This window comes from Perissodus microlepis, chromosome 17 (assembly GCF_051167445.1).
Source record: "Perissodus microlepis isolate ML-2025 ecotype Zambia chromosome 17, ASM5116744v1, whole genome shotgun sequence".
NCBI lineage: Eukaryota > Metazoa > Chordata > Actinopteri > Cichliformes > Cichlidae > Perissodus > Perissodus microlepis.
The window spans coordinates 4,142,804-4,163,808 of NC_140477.1; the positions used below are offsets into that span (position 1 = coordinate 4,142,804).

The 21,005-nt window shown below is 38.4% G+C and overlaps 1 pseudogene; it reads right to left on the reverse strand.

Moving 5' to 3' along the window:
* Positions 1 to 1,369: 1,369 nt before the first annotated feature.
* On the reverse strand, positions 1,370 to 20,514 carry LOC146369070 (mucin-6-like; annotated as a pseudogene).
* Positions 20,515 to 21,005: the final 491 nt, after the last annotated feature.

Here is a 21,005-nt window from a genome sequence, read left to right on the forward strand (position 1 = left end):
GGAAACCATACAATGCATAAGTGCTGTTGTGTGGATTATGGCGGGATATGCATGCCCTCTGCTGGCTGTCTCTTGTAGTGTAAAGGTCATCAAATTGTCTCCTCCTCTGGTATTTTTAAAGTACAGATATAGAATATCTATATATCTATGTATCTATATGTATGAAAAATTCAAGGGTTTTCAATTCAGTTCTACAGATCTGTAGATAGACTCTGACGTATATATTATGTATGTATGTATGTATTAACCCAATTCCCCCCAAAAAAGCAATGACATTCAAATCTTGAACCCATATTTTATTTTCAATAGAGCACAAAAACCATGTTGAAACAGAGTCATTGTACTATTTAATGAATATGTATATATATGTATATATATAAAATACATAATTTAATTGGATGGAAGCAACACATCTCCAAAGCTGCCACAGGCAACAAAAGGCTGAAAAAGTAATTAGTACTCAAAAGAAGCAGCTACAGGCACATTTTTCGAACTAATAAATAACATGACAGGGGTTTTTTTTAAGCATCTGAGAAAGTTTCTCAGAAGTAAAGATGGATCTACATCTACAATTTGTGTAACAATTTCAGAATTATGTTGGAAATGTAAAAAAACAAGTGAAAATCACTGCATATATAATCTGAAGCAAGGCTTGTGATTGGCCACCATTACTATATAGGTTGCATCATCACCTGTTGCTTTGGCATGCTCTTGCCAGAACTTGATGTAGACTCAGAAAGGCTTATGTACAAGGATAATTGGAGTCTCATATGAAAACCTGTCTTCAGTCAGACTTCCACCAAAAACAATTACTAATTATTTCTGCCACTTAATGGCCACTTTGTCAGTGTTGGGTTTTAACTATTTTATATAGTAGCAGACAAGCTTTCCATTTTTTTGTTTTTAGACTCCATCAGTTAACATTCTGTTAAGTCTGCAAATTTTATTGCCATGTAAACTTTGGTGTTTGATAATGAGGAGGTGCCAAACGAATTTCAAGTTGGTGGGATTGCTGTTTTTAAGTTTCTCATTTGGCTGGTTGTGTATTGTAACAGCTTAGTTTGGTTGTGCTGCAACCAAACCAAACTAAACTTGGTTGCATTACGTTGATGCTTTACAAAACTGTTTTTATCAGGGCGATAAATGAAGAAATCCTGCGTAATGTTTATCTAACTGAACATTTCTCAGGGCTGTATCCATTACATGATCTCTGGCTATCATCCTGAACTTTAAAAGTCTTTAGATATCAGGTTTAAAAAGAGTATGGTTCATTTTCACGAAAGACTCACACAGTCCAAGTTTGTATTGGACTGAAAGACTGGTGCATGATGGTTATCTGAACTGACACATTTCTAATGGTGCACTGTTTTAATGGAAAAAGGGAAGAAAACTACACAGGTTAAAGATCATGCATAATTCAACTTGACAGACAACTGATTTATCAGTTATTTATATCAATGATTTTTAATTGATACCTTTGATTTTTGATGGTGAATCTATAGGTTTCAGCTTTATTTGTTGCTGCATTTTTCAGCTATTTGCTACAAATTCTGCACACACAACTAGTGACATGATTGTAGGTGTAATTTCTGGCAGTAAGGTCAAAGCAACGCAGGGTCAGTGATCTCCATTCTGAGAGGTCTTCCTGACAGCATCTGCTCTCCTGCTGGACTAGCAGGTCACCCTGTAACACAACTCTGTGGGGAAAGGCAAAAAATGGGAGAAGAGGAGAGTAAATTCGATTTATGATGACAGAAAATACAGGAGGGGACTTTTGAGTCCTCATTATGGACACTAAACAGTCTCACCTTGGCTGAGACGTACACTGTCCCTGACAGACAGGTATCTGTATGACTGTGGTACAGTTATCAATGGTGATGTTGACACTGGAGACCCTGGGAATGCATGTTTGGTTGCCTGGGGTGGAAAGACACAGTGGACGAAATAATTATTTGATCAGCTGCTGAATTTGAAAGTTTCCTGACTTTCTCTGGTTTTTATGGTAATTTGATTCTAATTGAGAGAGGAAAAAATATCAGAAAAAAAAGCATTTCATAGAAGTTGTAAACTGAGATGCATGTCACTAAGTGAAATAATAATTTGATCTCCTACAACGCCACAGATTGGCTGTGTGTCCATGTGACACACAGATTACAATCAATCAATTAAAGAAGCTTCTGGATTGGAACAATGGAAGAAAAAAAAATGAAGCCTATGTGGCAGTGCCTAAAACTGCATTCTATCTGAAAGCCACTAGATGGCTGCAAAAGGACTTGCAAGGCTATAAAGGTCTATGGAAAAACAGCTTTCTCTATTGACTTTTGTAAAAACGTTCCTCCTGAGCTCAGCTTGTTATGTGTAGAAAGCATATCTGGCCACAGAATAACGTTCTTCTATTCAAACCTCTTCACCACCATGGGCAAGACCAAAGAGATGTACCTGGGGGTAAATGTACAGCCCCATCTTCTGTTTGCCAGTAAGCAAATAAATGTGTTAGAGAAGGCTTGGAAGTAAGTGTTGCTGTGTTTGGAGGAAGAGAAATGCTGAGTGTGACTCAAAGTACAGCATCCCCACAGCCAAGCATGGAGGTTGAAACATTATGCTTTTGGGCTGGTTTTCTGCTTGACGGTAGAAGAGGATTCCCAATGGACGGGTCCATGTAAATCTTGGACACAAGAACCTCCTTCCTTCAGCCAGAACACTGAAGATGGGTTGTGTATGGATCTTGCAGCATGACAATGACAAAAAAAAAACAAAAAAACATACCACCAGGGCAACAAAGAAGTGACTACAGAAGAAGTTGCTTCCAGCCCCCTGTCCTATAGAAAAAGCAGCCAAGCAGTGGCCAAGAAATCTAAGGGATTTAGAGCATTTCTGTACAGAGGAGTGGTCCAAAATGCCTCCTGAGATGTGTATTAAATAAAATTAAAGAAATAATTATTTTACTCTGTGACATGCAGACCAAGCCAAACTTTTATGTAATACTTTTTTACAAATTTCTGGTTGATATTCTGTCTCTCTCAGTTAAAATGAATTTGCCATAAAAATTATGTTTGATTCTTTGTAAGTTAGCAAACTCACAAATGCACAATAGGTTTTTTGCAAATATAGCAATTACAAATAACTACTCTATTTTGTTACTTCTGACTTTTCTTACATGTAAAGCAGCAATGTTTGTCATCCCAAATTCTGTCCTCCTAGAGAAGAAAAAAAATCAATTGGCATGGTTAAATATTTTCCTTTTTTCTAGATGATTAATAGACATTTGGTAACAGGTCATCATGTGTGTGTATTTCGTCTCCCTCTTTTGTTCCCATGTTCCCCCACCTTGTGTTTCATTCCTTGTCTACTCTGTCATGTGCATCCGTGTCTTTTTCTTCCCCGACCCCAGTGTCAAGCCGTGTGTCTGTCTTAATGTGCTTGCTGTTTTATTTTGACAGTCTTGTGTCCTGTTTTCAGTGTGTTTAGTTTTGCTTCCCCCATTTCTCGTCACATCTAATTTGTTCCCTCTCAGACAGTCTCAAATGTGAATAAAGTTTCTGGGTTAAGAAAACATTGCTTTAAATCAGCTTTCTATCTGAAGGCCACCAGATGGCAATAGCTGTGGCTGCAGAAGTACTTGCAGTGCTATAGAAGTCTATGGAAAAACAGCTTTCTTTCTTGACCTTTGTCAACACTTTGCTGTTGAGTTTCTGGGCTCGGTCACTTGTTTTTGGTCATACTGAATAAAAGGTGAAGTCTTTTTTTTGTAAAACTTTGCCAGAAAATGTTTAAAAATTAAAGATTATTGCCAGTATGTAATTGAATGCTCATTGGCTAATGAGCTGTCAATCGCAATCATTAGCTAGTTAGCATGTTGTTTCTTAGTCACAAGCAGACTTCGCAACCAAGATGTTAGTGGTGGAAATGTTTAACTGAAGGTTTCAAAACAGGAAACCAATGGGAGATGTGACAGTAGCTATGCCCATACTGTCTGCGGTTTCTCTGTTGGCTCTGTATTACCTCTTTGCTACATCAGACCAACTGCAAAATAAATTGAAACATGCCATAAAGCTTTTCTGTGATAAGAGGCACTACCATCAGGGTAAAGAACTCAGAACTTTAGAAGAAAAGATTACATATAAAGCAAAAACACTTTTGGAAAAAAATCATATGAAAACTGCAAGCTTTTTGATTTTGAGCATTTCTACCTCAGGACAGCTTTCATCCAGACAGACTTTAGTCTCAGTCAGAACACCCTCCTTGCTGCAACTGAATGACATGCAGGGATGGGCAGCATCTGTCCATGTGTCCCCCACCTACACACACAGCACGGAGAACATGACATAAAACTGCTCATTTATTTTTTTCAAATCAAATTCTCACCTATGTGTAAGGGAGAGGCAATTAAATAGACACAACATACCTTGTATGTCTGGTCATTATAAGTGCACGTCTTCTCAACTGAAAAATAAAACACCAACTTTTACGTCCAGTTAGGGAGAGCCAAACTGACATAGAAAGGTTGAAAACTACTGTAAATTACTAACTACTGAGATGTTCAAGTCACTGCAAAGAAGTCTTTTAAGGCCACTTGCACAACAGTGGTTTCCAAGAGACAGGACAGTGCACCAGAAGAGGAGCACAGCCAAGATTTATTCACAGCATTGTTCACCATGTTTTCAACCTCCAGGGTCAGACTGTCACCAAGGAGTTTTACTTGAGGGTCTCAGAGACAACCATTCAGCCAATGCAACCTGAACTGTGGTGTTTGATACTCTATACCCCTCCAAATTCATCACCCACTGTAATTTGCCTCCCCATGACTTTATTCAGCCAACAAGTGTTCGCCAATATATGGAAACATCTCACAATACTAGTGGAGAGCATTTTGAGCTTTTGGCAAAGAAAGAATCCTAAAGGTGTATAAAAAAAATTAAAACATGTTCGTCTTTGTTCAATCTTTTTTCACAACATAATTTTATGTTGTTCACTCCATATACTAGAATTTTTAAAAAGCTATTGCATAAACTGGATTGAATGAAATGGAAACTACTTAAACATGATGGTGAAAAATGATGAAATGATCATTCTTACCACACATCTGATCACCACAGCACGAGGTGGTTACCAAAACTTCACTGGGGCCGCACAGAGGAACTGGCTTAGGAGGTTTTGGAAAACACTCCTCAGTCAGAGTCTGTTATTACATGTACACAGGTTGCAGTTGGACATCCACACCTCACCGGGCTGGAAGAGGGGTACATACATAAATTTGAATCTCAAATCTAATCTAGAGTCAGAAGTAGTCTCTTTTTTTTTTATGAGGAAAATGTGCCCACTAGTTTAGGCTCTCCTCTTGGTCCTTTGCAGTCTGTAAAGGGAAAGAAAAAAAAAGCATTCACTTATTTCCACTTCAAACATACCTAAACTAAAATCATCTCATCTCATTATCACTCTTGTAGACCATTTTACTCACAGGCACAGTCAGCCACACATACGTGTGAATGAGTTCCAGCTCTAAACAGGTTTCTGGGACAGAAACAACCCCCAGTGTTCATTTCAAGGGAAGTCCCTGGATGAGGCACTCTGAGCAGCCAAACCGAAACAGCAATAGGAAAAGTGAAACTTTTTGTAACTTACTAACCAACACTGGATTAGGTATGGTGTTAATAAAAATAAGTGTATCATTAGAAAAAGTAAAGCCTTCAAACCCTCCATAGCAGAAGTCATCATGCTTGTTATGACATTCTCTGTAAACCAGTCCGCCTGGACATGGCACAGCTGAAACATCAATTTCAAGAAAAAAAAAGTGAAGCAAAAACCACTACAGTCAAGTCAGACAAACACAGAATAAAAAAATGTGCAAACTCCTCAAAGACATTATTTTATTACTGGTTTGGTGACTTTGTTGTAGAAAGTGAATGCTAAGAACAATGCTACATGCCACAGCTTCCATTAGTTAGTCTTCTCCAGTCAACGCAGAAACCAGCGTGTTTACACTCCTCAGCAGTTTGTTCAAGAGCAGAGCAAGAAGCATTTGGGTTTCCGCATGAATCAAACTCACAGTTCTTCTTTTTAAAGGTTAGATTTACGTACTTGCTGCAAGTTTCAAAGACTCTGAAGAAACAGAATTGATTGCATCTTAATTGTAAACTGTTTGATGAAGAACACACTATCGTGGAACCTACTGCAGTGTTTCCCGGCCACTGTGCTGCGGCACATAGGTGTGCTGTGAGAAATGATCAGGTGTGTCGTGGAAGATTATCTGGTTCCGCCTGATTAGTAATTTAAGCGATTCGCGTGAGTAACTGGCAGAACAATTACATTCTCTTCCACTAGAGGGCAGTAAAACTACCTGCTCTAATTAAATGGCTTGCCAGCTGCCAGTAAAACAGGAGAAGACAAAAAGAAATTACATAATAGTCATTCTGTGAGCGAGACAACGCCGGGCATAATAGCAATAGATAAATATTTTACAAGAAAAAGTAGTCAAATCTGACCTGGGTCCTGGAGAAAATTCTGACCCATATGAAGGGCCTAGTATGAGCAGTGGTCAGAAGAAATCAAAAAAGGTATAATGGGGACAAATCGAAACAGTTCTGCTATGCCCGGTGTGAAAAATTAGGAATTTGCTTTTTGTGACATTTTTGTTTGATGTTGTGCCGTGTTGGGAAACACTGAACTACTGTACAGCAGCTGAAAACAAGTGAAAAAAGTGCACTATTACAATTAAAAAAATGAATTCATGTACCATAGGAATTGTACCTAATTTTGTTAACTTTGCCTTTCTACACAAAGGCTCAGTGGTGGAGCAAGTATTTATGTTTTATATCCTATATGCAAGTACAAATATAATTCTTGGTTGGGATGTCGGTTGTTCTTGAACAATACAAATTATTTATATCAAAAACAACCAATCAAGTATATTCAGTTGTAACGTTATGCAAATTCTCTTTTTGGACATCACTATGCTACTCTCTGTGACTATTTTAGTCTAAAAAAATCAACTACTGTCTGCTGTATTGTTTTAATTTAAGTTTTAAAACCAACTCCCTGGCTGGAAGTGTGTATTATTTTATGTAGCTTACGCATCATGTAGCAGCTCACATAGTGGGCTCGGAATGCAGGTGGGTGGTCTGTTAGTGGGTACGAAAGTCTGCTCAGAATGACAGGGGACATCCCTTGGTGCAAAAACATCTGCTGGCTTCAGAGGATCCAGATACACCCAGTCATAGCTCGTCTTATCACAGCAGCTGTCCTCCTCAATCTGCCCTCCTTTACGAATACACGATGCTCCACCACACACACCTGGAGGGGCAATTAAGACATGAGCACGGGGATGAAGATGTGACAGGAGACTTCTAATAGACACTCATACACTGCAGATAATATTTGTTGTCCCTTGTAGGCTTGTGCTGAGAACAGCTTGAGTCCTTATTGGGCAACATGTAGGTTTTCTTTTCTTTGCCACTGTGAAGAAAATAAGCTTTAAATTGAAACTGTCTGATAGGTCACGCTACACACATGCATGCACGTGCACAAACACAAACACAAAAACACAAAATTAGCTTAATAATGACACACTAGACCAGGGGTGTCAAGGCCAGAGGGCCTCTCCAATGGCCATTTATATCACATTAATTATTTAACAGAAAAACAATTAAATGACAGAAAATTTACAGTATTTTCATTATACTCACCACATTGCCCCTGGGTGTTTTGGAGGAAGTGCTCCATGGCCAGACTGACCACCAGGGTGTAAAATGGAGTGAGGGAGACAAAAGAGCGGATCTCTGGGAGGTGAATAACCATCTTGTACCATGCGGTTTCAAACCTGAAACCATGCTCTTCATACGGTGGCTGTATGATTGCGTTGTTTAGTGTGGCCTAAGCCAGATTGGATCAGGGTCAAACAATAAAACTAGAACAAAACAACTTGAAAACAGTCATACAGATAACTTTTGATTATCAGCACCAGTAATAAATATGAGGATTCATGGTGGCAACAAGTATAAATAAAAGAGCACTGTAATATATCCTACTTGTACTGAAAACAAATGTGGAACGATAGTCAGTGTAGCCACATTGTTCTGATATTTCAGGATGATGCCTTTAACACAGGAGCCATAGAGACCCGGCACGCAATAGAAGTTGTCCACAACAATGGTCAGATTATGGCGTGGTGACTGCTCCTCCATCAATATGTAGGTGCCTTGATTCAGGAAATCAAAGTCTACTCCTTGGAAAGAGATGTAGTGGGGATCCCCATACAGCTCACATTGGCCTGGAAATAATACAGGAAAAAATACGATTTTAGTCCATCTATGCATGGAACACATATAAGCCACTTTGGATAGATTGAAACTACTACTGTGATGATCACTGAATGTTTCCTCTAGTACCATCATCTGGTCAAATATGTAAGACCAAAGAGCTGAAACAAACAGCATTCCAGTGAAAAGATTAGTGTACGTACAGAGTGAGTTCAGATTTGGACTGAATGTTGATGTTAACAAGTGCCAGTCAATGAAAGAGCTCCTATGTGGGTGGTTGTATACTATTAATAGTATCCAGCAGATACCTCAGCTTGAAATGATCCACTACACTGAGCACACTGATTCAGTAAGACGTCCTGATGTTTTGCAAAGAAGCAGACTAAACAATAAAAAAGTAATCATAGTTATAACGACGGACCAAGATACACTTACAGTCACACTTCCATGTTTCACAGCATCCTTCAGAGACCTTTGTGATCTGGTCTCTGGGACAGGTGGGAATTTTAAGCTCTGGACAAGTTACTGGGGTCAATACAATTTTCCCACTGACACAAGTCTTATGGTAGCAGTCCTCTGTCCATGTCTCACTGCAAGCCCAGCGTTTATTTTTCTTGAAGTCTACACATTCACACACTGGAAACGTGTAGACACAGTTGGAGAAGAAAGCAAACAGAGAACGCTTTGAAAATTAGCTTCAATCACTTAGGGAAGCGACAGCTTGAATCGCTGAAAAGTTAAAACATGAACTGAAAAGTTACCCTGCGATGTGGAGCTTTTTGTTTGTGTTGATCCTGCGCCGACAGTGGTTGGTCCTTTTGAACTCCTGGAGTCTGTGGTAGCTGCTGCCACTGAAGACGTGGAACTCATTCTAGTTGTAGATGATGTGATTTGGGAACTTATAGTGGCTGTTGTGTTGGTTTCTTTTGGAAGTTCTGATGTTGAAGTTGCAGCTGAGGTGATCATTGGCACAGTGGTAGTGGAAGACATTGTTGATACGTTTTCAGTGGTCATCAAGCTTGTAGGGGTGGTAGTTGGCAAAGTTGATTGGGTTTTAGTAGTAGTGTTAGTTGTCACTGTGGAGTTTGTAGTGGGCATTGTTAACAACTTTTTGGCAGTAGGTGAAATAGCTGAAGTCAGTGGTACAAAGGTAGAAATTGTTGACCATGTTTTAGTGGTACCTTTCTCTGTTCCGGTTGCTGGAGATAGAGGAGTTAGAGAGGTCGCTGCATCTGTTGTAGCAGTGGGTGTGAATGTGATGGTGGACCATGTTTCAGTGGTAACTGGAAAATTGTTAGTGGGTATCACTGGTGTGGTTGTCTTTAAAAGCACGGATGTTTCACTGGTGATTAAAGCCGTTGTTTTCACAACACTTTTAGATGTGTTGGCAGGTGTATTTGTAGAGGGAGGTGGTGGTTCTGTGTGGAAAATGTAATTTAGGATAGTCAGAAACAAATTGTTCCAATACACATTTTTAAAATGATTTAGTAACAAGTTATGCACGAATAAAATTCTTACTTACGACAATTAATTGCTCCATTTTTGCAGCGGCTGGATAAAATAAAAGACTGAAATTACCAGGTGTCAATGTAATTTTTAATGTAATGTCTGGCGGAGCACTTGTGTGTCTAGTCACACTAAAATGTACACAATGTGTACACTCACCATGCAAAAGAGTTCAGCATGACCAACTGTCCTGGGTGAACAACGGTGTCATTGAAATAACAAGAGCAGTTGCTCACTGTAGTGCATTCACCAGTATTATGATCATAGTATGGCGCTTCATTTGGACATCTAGGATAACAGCCTTTGCCGATAGAAGAAAGAAAAAATAATTAGCTTACACCAAAATGCTATAGAACATAGAGTGCTGTTGTTGTGGTATTGTTTTTCTTGTTCTTGTTTTTAACAGGTGGACTGATAAATTTAATCTAGTAAATTAGTCAATCACTGGTTTGTTTGAGGAGTGACTTTGAGCCACGTAAGATCTCTTTATTAGTCGATTGGAGAGACCTGGGAGCTGAATGTAAATAAATAAGACTGCTAATATAAGCTGAGGTCTGCCCATTAGGAGCCTTTAAACTATCAGGAAAATCTTAAACTGACTTCAAAAGGAACAAGATGCCAATGCAGCGAAGCCAGGAATCAAGTGACATGCTCATGTTTTTTAGCACCAGTCCGCACTGTCACATGCTAACAGAAGGGAAGAGAAATAGGAATGGGGAGTTAGAATTACCCAGACATTAGTTAATAAAGGCATAAATGAGTTTTCCCAGATTATGGAAAGAAAAAAATGATTGGATTTTGGTTCTTACCCGATAGTGGCTCATTTTGACCACAGAATTAATTTGTCAAAGCAAAGCTAATAAACTAAATTACCAGCAAAAGCACTTTGGATTTGGATGGACCAAAAATGGTAACCTCAGTTTATCTTTTAATTGGAGGAAGTTATTTGGTATTTGACATTAAACATCTTCAACAAAACCCAAGAGAGTGTGTAGGGAATCCTGGAATTTTAGTAGGTAGGTGTAGCTGTAAGTCACCAACATAGAAATGAAAGGAGATGTTGTCATGTACTGTGTGTGGCAGGCAGGACACAATGTGCAAACTCCAGGAGACAAAAAAGTGCACTCAACACTGCTTTATTGCTGAACACACTAAAATAACTAAACTGAAAATACAAATAAACCAACCAGGCTGGCATGCAGAACATACAGGGTGGGATGAGGAAGATCACAACACAGTCCAAGGAAAACACAGGACTTAAATACACAGAGGGAGCAATCAGGAAACGGGAGACAGGAGGGAAACACAGCTGGGACAAATCAGACCTAACGAGACAAGGGAAGCAAACCAGACACACACTAAGTCACAGCATATCAACAAACAAAATCAACACCACTGGGTCACTAGACCCAGGTACCCTAACAGATGTTATGTATTGTAATAATATTACCAAGTGAACAGAAGAGAGTTGGAAACCTGATGGACCCCACAACAAACAGCAGAGAAACCTTTTATCTGTCAATACTGTACTGTCCACGGAAAGACATGCATTTCCCTCTCATACAAAATCAGCTTGTATCAGATTTTGTCTTAAACTCATTTCTCATTTCTGAGCCTGTACATCAATACCAGTCACAACCAAACCCAGCTGCTCACCATCATTTGAAGATCCACTACTGCATACCATGTATAATTCCCAAACATGCTTTTTATTGACATATGTTACGTCACGTTACCTTCAAGCTTGTAAGCGAGGTCATTTCTTTTGCCGCAACTTCTCATTTTACCACAGACTTCATAATGCCACACATTCTGTCCTGGCTTGTTATAGTAGTCGCAGTAAATTGCTAATATGTCACAGTAAAAGAATATTAACATAAGTTATTGCATAACACAACACATATTATATAATATTATATACTTTTTAATTGTTAATTGGAATAGATGTGCTATAATATTCATTCTTTACAAACGAAGTCTTACAGCTGTCTCTCAAGTAATGACATAAAAATGCAGCTTTAACTGTTGTTTAGAACACACAATAAATAAATAAATAAGTAAAGAAAAATGGTCCTAACTTACGACACAGGTCAGGTGTTCTCCACTTTACACAGACATCCTGGTCACTGCAGGCCTCTGCATAAGCTGCCACAGCTGTGCAGTAGCCCAGGAACTTCCCTTCAAACTCACAGGAGCAGGACTCAAGCAAGCAAGCCTGATAGTAAGGATTTGGGTCCACCTGGGGATTTGAGAACATCAACAGTAAGGTTTTTATGGGTTTTATGAAAATATCTATTATTATCACAGACACGCAAATTCTAATAAATGATCCATAAGATCTAAGTTCTTTAACTTTATACAAATGCATTTTGCAGGATGTTGATGTTATAGAAATTCTATTTTAAAAAAAAGATGTATACTTTTATGTGGCAGTCTTTGAAAGTGTCTCCTTTAATAATCATACAGCGCCGCTGGGCCCAGGCTGAGCAGTAGGAGTTGCGATCACATGGAAATATATCAGCAGTTACATCAGAACAAGGAGGAGTCGCTGTCTTCCATCTGTTTCCAAAGGCCATCGGACTGGATCCCACTGAAAACAGATTTTTAAAAAATGTATTTATTTTAATTTTATTTTATTTATGATAAAAACAGAGAGAAAACCAATTCACCTGCTGAGCCACTTATCTGCAGGTCGTTCATCTCACTGGAGTCAAAATTCCCACACAGGCCGCAAACTTTGCTCTGCAGGTAAGGTTTTTTTCTTCAGTTTTAATTATAAGTATGGGTTTTATGATAATAGAATGTGAAATTGTATAAAATCTGCTTTTGAAAAAACACTTTCCAGCATTTTTTCCATTGTACGAATATAAATCTTATAATAATTTCTTACCCTCCAGTTTTCATGCAGCTTTATGGTGAGCCGTGTGTGTTTGTCCCAGATGAGAGTGATCCCGCTGCTCGGCACTGACACTATGACATAGAGTCCCACAGTGTCGATACTGTAAAGTGAGTTCTCCTGCATTGTAGAGTTTTGTTGTAGGTTTTTGGTCACCTTCATGTCACTCAGAGTCACGGTGACTTTGCCCTTGTTGGGTCAAAGCAAAAAAAATTACAATCCATATTATTTGACTGTGTAAAATTATCACTATTACTGCCTGTACTGAAGGTCGTCTTTACAGTTAATAGAAGATGGATTTGATCAAATTAGTAAAAGATAAGGAGGCAAATAAATAAACTGACATTATAACATGGTTAGATAATAATTCATTCACCTGCAGGACCAGGACAATGGAGCGAGAGCAGGTGAGCACCTTTTCACAGCAGGGTACGCTCTCCACTCTGACAGAAAATGTGCCCTTTGTATGTCCACAGTAATCCTGACATAAGAGCCAAATTACAGTAAATAGCACTTCTATAAAGAGATCCATATTACATTCAAGCTTTCTGCACACAGCATATTTTCTATTATATTTTTATGTCACTTTTTGGTGGGGAGGGTCTCACCTCTACAAGTGTATACTGGCAGTGTCCACTAAATCGATACCATTTAGAGTCAAAGGTCTGATAATGTCCATTTCCATAGACTTGACATGTCCCGGGACACGGCTCATCTGTGCAGTCCCACTGACCCTGACCACAGACACTGCAAGATAAAGTCATAACACTGAGTTTACAGAAAAACAAAACTTTGCAACTGAACCGGTAAAGTAGCGTTACCATTTTTTACAGTTGGTTTTAACAGTCTCTCCTGCCCTGAAGACTTTACCACTGTACACACAGGTGCAGTTGTCCCTTGATACACAGTTTCCATGGTGATCTTCATATTGATCATGTGGGCAGTAACAGCCACTCTCACAAGCCATGATGGCAAACTGGACATGAAAGCAGAAAATGACTAATTAACAATTCGCAACTAATTAAACCAGTTTTGGTTGTGTTAGAGCTCCAATATAGCCACAGAATAACTACACAAAAGTTAAAATAAGTAGTAGTTGTAACTGCTCTGGAGTGTATCACCAAAAAATATGTCTCACGCTATAAAATAATATGAATCTTTTTTGATGGTAAATGAATAACACAGGTAGCTATTCATGAAATCATCATCCTTAGACTTACCAGTGGTTTGCTGAGACTCGCACATGTTTTCTGAGCCGTCTGAATCGGGTGCTCTGAGCAGTGCACGCAAACCTTCCCATTCCTGCATCCTAATGAAATCATTCAAGACACATTGGGCAAGTGTACAGTCCAGAAAATGTTAAAATCAAAACAGTTTTGAAACTTGAAACAGTTTTTAAACCTTTACTGTGTTCACATCAATTCGTACTTATTTTTTATTTTTGGTTGGACCAAAATAGATTTACCACAATCCGTGGAACAGGTCAGTTCTCCATTTTCACACAGGCTGCAATTTGACAAGTAAAATGTTGATAAATGATAATGTATCATTTTAAATACCTATAAATACTGTGTAATTAGAGGGTCATCTCACCAATGATGTCCATCGATAACAACCGGCCCTGGTGGACTTACACCACCACGATGGTGGCATTCACAGTCTGCCTTTGGAGTGCAGGTGTTTCCTTGGTTTTGGTATGTTCCTTCTGGGCAGCCACAGCCCTCCACAGAAGCATCATCCACTCCACATCGAGGGTCAGACTCAGTAATGGAGCGGCATGTACTGTTAGAAGCTCGGATGTTGTAGAAGAACTCTTGGTTCTTTGGACATGTCGGAGCTGTGAGACAACAATGTGATGAGCATGAATGGCACTTTTTAAAAAGTAATTTGTCACATTTTCTGCTGTGCAAAGTTCCACAATATTTGCTTCCTTCAAAAATCCAAACACTTCAGACAGACTTTTACATTTGTAGTGTACACAAGTTCTTAAAAACATGAAAAACATTGATTTCATCTTTTCTGACTAGTTATTTTGAATTTAAAAAAAAATCTCAGTACTGGCTCTTCTCCAAAAAGTCTAAACCTAATGTGTCTGGTATTAACATTATTAATATATTCAATATATTATGTAACCCTTTGGTATGTGAACTAAAGCTTACTTACTGCAGTTGGCAGCTTTCCTCCAGTCACCGATCAAAACCCCAAGACTCGCACAAGCTTTGGCGTAGCTGTCTAATGCAATGCACAAGCACCTCTGCACATTGTTGCCACAATTACAGGTTCTTTGAATACAGGCCTGCCAGCAAATACAATTTTCACCTTAATATTGATAAGTCAAATTAACTTGCAACAAACAACAAAGTTGCTGTTTGCTCATAATGTGTGCTTACTGTGTAGTATTGATCCGGTGGCAAATGGACATGGCACTTAGCAAATATGGCAGTCGCGTTGATCAGCACAGAGCACTTTTCATCAGCAAATATTTCTAGAAAATGAAATTTTAGTTTGTAAACATATCTTGTGGGGTTTTTTTTTTTTACTGTATCACAGGCAAGCACACAAACTACCAATAAAAATCTGTGCTGCCTTATAATTCACACTACAATAATCATTGATATGAAAACCAAAATGTCAATTTTGTCATCAAGCTGAACTCCACTATAATTCCAGTTGTGCATTGCAGTGTTTGAATGTATACATGCCTTTTCAGTTTTAGTTACAGTTATAATATTAACTGGTACCATTGTGAGTGTTGATGCATGTACTGGGTATGTTCACAGTGCAAGCGCCCAGACTCCAGGACAGAGCAAAAGGTTCAGCTGAGAGCTCGATGATGCCGCTGCTGCTGGTGAAGTCGTCTGTGCCGTCACTGTTACCGTTGCCACAAAGACCTGAACGATAGAGTGACTGATCAAAGTGGATCGTGCCAACCAATGATGCTGTTTAATGTGTTATCACCAGCGTGTTTCCAACCTGAAATGATGCCCTTGTGTTTCCTAGGAACAGAGATGTAGAGTTGGATTTCAGGTGACATCTGGAGTTGGAGCTTAATATCAGAGGATGTCAAGACTTGAATGTACATAGAGGACTGCCAGAAAACCTGGGCCCCATCTAAAAGGTAATCGGTAAGATAATATAATGTTAGTAATTAAGGCATTAAGCCATGTATCTATTACAATGTTGCTAGACAATTTATATGAAATTACCAGACTGATAAAATTCACTAATCTCTTGGTCTCCAACTTTAGCCATGTTGTTTGTGAATGTATACGTTTCCTGAAAATAAAAACCGGTATTCAAGGTTACTTTTTATGCTTGCTAGTTAGATGTTCAATGGTTTTAATTTCAGTGCTGAAAGACTGTCTTTACCTGCAAATGCTGGAGGAAAACAGCTTGTATTGATGGATCCTTTTTAGAAAATGTAATTATTACTGTCCAGTTGAAGCCCTGCATGTGTCCATAAACGATTAAACCAGCAGTTATTAACACAGGCAACTTGAGAAGATTCATATTAATGAAAAGGGGAGGAGGACAAATTACCTGTAATGCTAGGTATGTACATTTACCAGGGACAGTGTACTGTTTGCCATCAAATGTTGACACAAACTGACCTTCAATCTGACATTTAATTGGGCAGTTTTCAGAGCAACGCCACTTCCCACCTTCACACAAACTGGAGACAGGGTTGATGAAGAGGTTTAAATAATTTCAATTCATTATTCACAAAAAAAATCATCATAAATATAAATCCCTTTATCTGGGTCCTTACCATGACTGACACTTGGTGCTACGTTTCTGTCCAGTTAAATAGGTCCTGCCAGCGAACACACAGGTGCAGTTTGACACATTCACACAGTGGAAGCCATCCAAGTGATCATTAAGCACTTTGCCTACGCACATGTTCAGTACAGCCTTAAAATGTGGCAAACAAACAAACAACAACAAGAACAAAACACATCAATGATTTATACCCTGGGGAAATTCTGGCAAGGCTCACCCTCTGGGCAGACGCAGGAACTGGTGATATCCTGGCTGGAAAAATGGGGGTTTGGGTTGGAGCAGGTAGGAACAAATGCAGCACCCTCTTCTTCATAAAGCAGTGCTCCCTGACAAGTTGGTCGAGCTACATTCATCCACCAAAACAGGGACAGCTACATCAAATTATGGTGAGTACAGGATATGCCACTTATTGTTATTAGTATTAGTATTTTAAACAATTAGTTACCACACTGGGTCACAGATCTCCATTTCTCCCACACATTACTGCTTTTTCCACAGTGCAGAACAATCTCTTTAAAGAAAGCACAGCCGATGTGTTCACTGTTTTCATATCCGTAAATGTTTTTGTGACACAGCTGGAAGTAATGAAGCCGAGTTGATTGCAGACAGCCCAAAGTGTAGGAGAAGAAATGTTCACATACCTGGTAGTTTAAAAGACATTCTTACATTTTATTTGAAAACTGTAAATACAGTTGTCTCAGAAATTCAGATTCATAACGACTGCATAACTGACCCGTTATAATGTGTTAGTGAATCATCTGTCTATTTTTCAAATTTGTATACAGAAAGAAAATTACAAACAAAAAAAACAAGTTAATGTAAAGCATGTGAACCTACTGGATTAGGAACAGAGACAGGATCCCTTGTTTGGCACGTGTCATCTGTAAGCGCGCTCTCTCTGATCAGCTGCTGCTCATTGCCTAGATTCACGAAAAGGTTCATTCTTCAGTTCAGTTCAGTTCAGTTCAGTTCTTTTTTATTTCAAACATATACATTCACCAACGTTTCATAAAATCATTCCATACAGTTGTTTGAAAAGGAGTAGGCAGAAGTATATACTTATTTAGCCCTACCCCCTCAGGTTCACATCCTCATCATCTAAATTTGAACAAGGTTCATTCTTTGAGCAAAGTGTCTGTAAACAACTGTTATCATTTGCAAAGAAAACCTAAAATATTCCTATAAAGTTTCTGGTTATCATTTAGGTCACACCTTTTACGTTGTATTTTCCACACAGTCCAGTCATGTCAGTGCTCAGCTCCTGCTCCAGCTCAACCTTTACAGCAGATCAAATAGTAACTTTAGGAGTTGCACTTATTGATTTAAAATGCATATATGTGTGTGACTGTGGTTAAGTTTTCCCTCACCTTGAGAGTGTCTATTCCTCCAGCTACACTGTGCCAGGTGACTGAGAGAGGCAGCAACGTGCTCCTCAGTTTAGTGTAGATGCCGTACTGAAAAATATGCTGGTAGGTGTGATCATATGGAAAGGAAACACTGTAAATAGATTAATACATAGAAACATGTGAGGTTGCCTTAACAATGCAAATTATTAATTACTGCACTGGACTATCACAGATATTATCTTTCCTAATATGTAACTTAGGTGTAACTTAGTAAACTACCATTACTGATTAAGTTGTAATACAGCTATCCAGGGTGAAATACAGCTTTGACAAGTGAAAAAAGTCAATTGACCCAGTGTTTTGATTTTTGTATCATTAGTATTATTATTATTATTGATTTTTGATTTCATCATGGGTTATGTCCACTAATGCCTTGGTTTCTGTTTTGTATTCTAGCCCTCCAGTTCTTCGTGGTTTGTGAATTCTAGTTCTTGGGTTTTGTTCTTGTGCCCTCGTGTTTAGTGTAGGTTTAGTTCAGTCTCCATGTTTATTATCTTGTTCCCCCCAGTCACTTGTGTCTCTCGTCCTTCCTGTCCATGTGTTCCTTGTTCCCTCTGTTCTGTATTAAGTATGTGCCTGTCGTGTGTTTCCTGTTTTATTTTGATAGTCCATGCCCTGTGTCCAACGTGTCTGAGTTTGCTTCCTGGTTAGGTGTGATTTGACCCAGCTTTGTTACCACCTGTTCCCCATCCTTTCATTGTCCTGCCTGTGTATTTAAGTCCTGTGTTTCTCTCTGTCAGTGTCGTGTCATACCCTCACTGTGCTGTGACTTTTTTTTTTCCTCCGTGCTCCTCAAAGTTTTCTAGCTCTGTTTCCCAGTTTAGTTTTCTAGCTTCCCAGTGTATTAGTTCCTTTCTTCCTTAGGATTTTTGCTTCTAGTAGTTTTTTGCTACAACACAATAAAGCTGCCTCTGTAAGTTTTCATTCTGTGTCCTGTGAGTCCTGAAATTAAGTCCTTTATCCTGCCTGCCACACAGCGAACCATGGCAAAACTGAACATTTTTTAATATCAATAATTTGCATGACTAACTGCATCTAATATTTTCTCTTTTTTGTTTATTATTCGTTCATTTAAAAATTCTTTCTTTTCTCTGATTGATGTTTAACAATCTCAACTGACTTTATTTGACTTTACCCAACTTAGACCAAACTAATCTAACCTGGTGGTAGAGATTATTCTGACTTCACCACCTACATACGTCTACATAAAATTCAAATACTTGTTATTTATGATTCTGTCATTATCATCTGAGACATTAAAAAATAGAGATCAGTTTTGTAAGAGCCAAAATATGTACAATTTTATAACCTTGATTGCCATCACTTTTGGCTAATAAAATGTGGTTTCACATTACCTCACATTGTTCAGTATTGCATCCAGATTTGGACAAAGAGGTTGGATATTTTCTGTTAAACATCATTTTCGCTCTTTTTTTTCTGCTCTATTATTACATTTTTTTTAAATAAATAAAAATACAAACATAATAAACAGTGTACCTTAAAATTACAGAACATAGTTGCATTGACCTTTTGACCTGCTGTTAGCAAAATACCATGCATGAATCACTCATGAGATTTCTGTATGCTACATTGGTCCAAGCATGAAAATACCAGTTTGTTGCTGTAACACTGCACACTTTGCCATGTGGCAAATATTGAGGAGAACAATTTAAATACACAGACTTATTATAAATAAGATATTTATGTAAACCAGAATTTGGATTTCTGTACAGCTATTTTTGTATCAATGATGAACTATCTGAGTTCAGTTTGGACCAAACCTTTTGTCCTCCACCAGTATACTTCCATTCTGCAGAACAGTCCTGACTTTGTTTATGATGATCTCCACTTGGACCAGCAGCCCGCTGTTCCCTCGACGTATGGTGATGTCACATTCAACTTGGTTGTGGATGAAGTGGGTGAGAGTAAACGGGCAATTGGACCGCACATAAAAAGCTGGATCTTTAAATGGCTGGACAACACCACTTCCAAATGTCCTGCAAGTGTCTGATCACAAACAGTCAGTTTAATAAGGCTTCCTAAGAGTGGACCTCAAATGGATTTAACAATAAAGCAACGCATATGTGAATCATTTACTGTGTAACACTAATAGTTTTCAAATGTTATATGATTTTGTAATTCTTTCCAATGCTGTAATTACTAATGCTATTTGTTTATTTATTAAATCAGAATTAATTACAAAATCTAAAATCTAGCCCTTTACTAGCCTTGAATCATGTCAATTTATAGAACAATATATGATTTTAAATAAATAAATCAAACATTAAACAAGATGAAAAAATGGAAAACTAATCAATAACAACATCATGAAGAAAAACTGCATACTTACATTTCTGAATTTCACTTGTCACAGATTCAAATGTCCTAGAAACTAAAACAAAAATTTATTTTCATGATCTATTTAAACATGTCCAGTAACACAATATTTAGACTATAGCAGCCAGAAAAAAGGCTACTTTTAAGAAATATGGCAAGAAGTTAAACTGTAAAAAAAGAAAAGGCCAAATTAAAATTTGTTGGATTGGCATTTTACTAATTTCTTTTCTTTTTGTCAGCGGACAAAATAAAATGAAAATGTTAAATTAAAAGAATGTGCGGTACCTGAGGACAGTATAAAGCAGACGGTCACTATCCATCGCAGTGAGCTCATGCTGCCTGATGTCCCCTCGCTAAACATACAACCATACACGAGCAGCTCAGTAAACAGCTAACATTCAGCGTTCAGTTACATACGGAACAAACGAACACACACACTAGATTCAATAAATGAATCTACAACCTGAAAATAAAATTATAGAAAACCATCTTACTTTCAAGCACAGGTCCAATATTAGGTTTGGTAGGTGACCGCGGGCAAAACTATTCACGAAATATCGACAAAGTTTTAGAGATGCACATATGTGTGTGGTTCAAACTAAACTTACTGAGAAACAGGTGCTATTGCATAAACAGTCCCACCTCTCCTTTATTCACTTCCTGTAACTGTACCTTGATATCACTTGGACTACGCCCGTGACCAGGTCAAGAAGGCCCCAACACCCCTATTGTTCTCTCTTGTACTTTCTTACGTCCACTGTGTTTCTTCCCAGGGCAAATGCACAAAACGCTTTTCTTGCAACTGTGAGAGCTTACCTATATTCC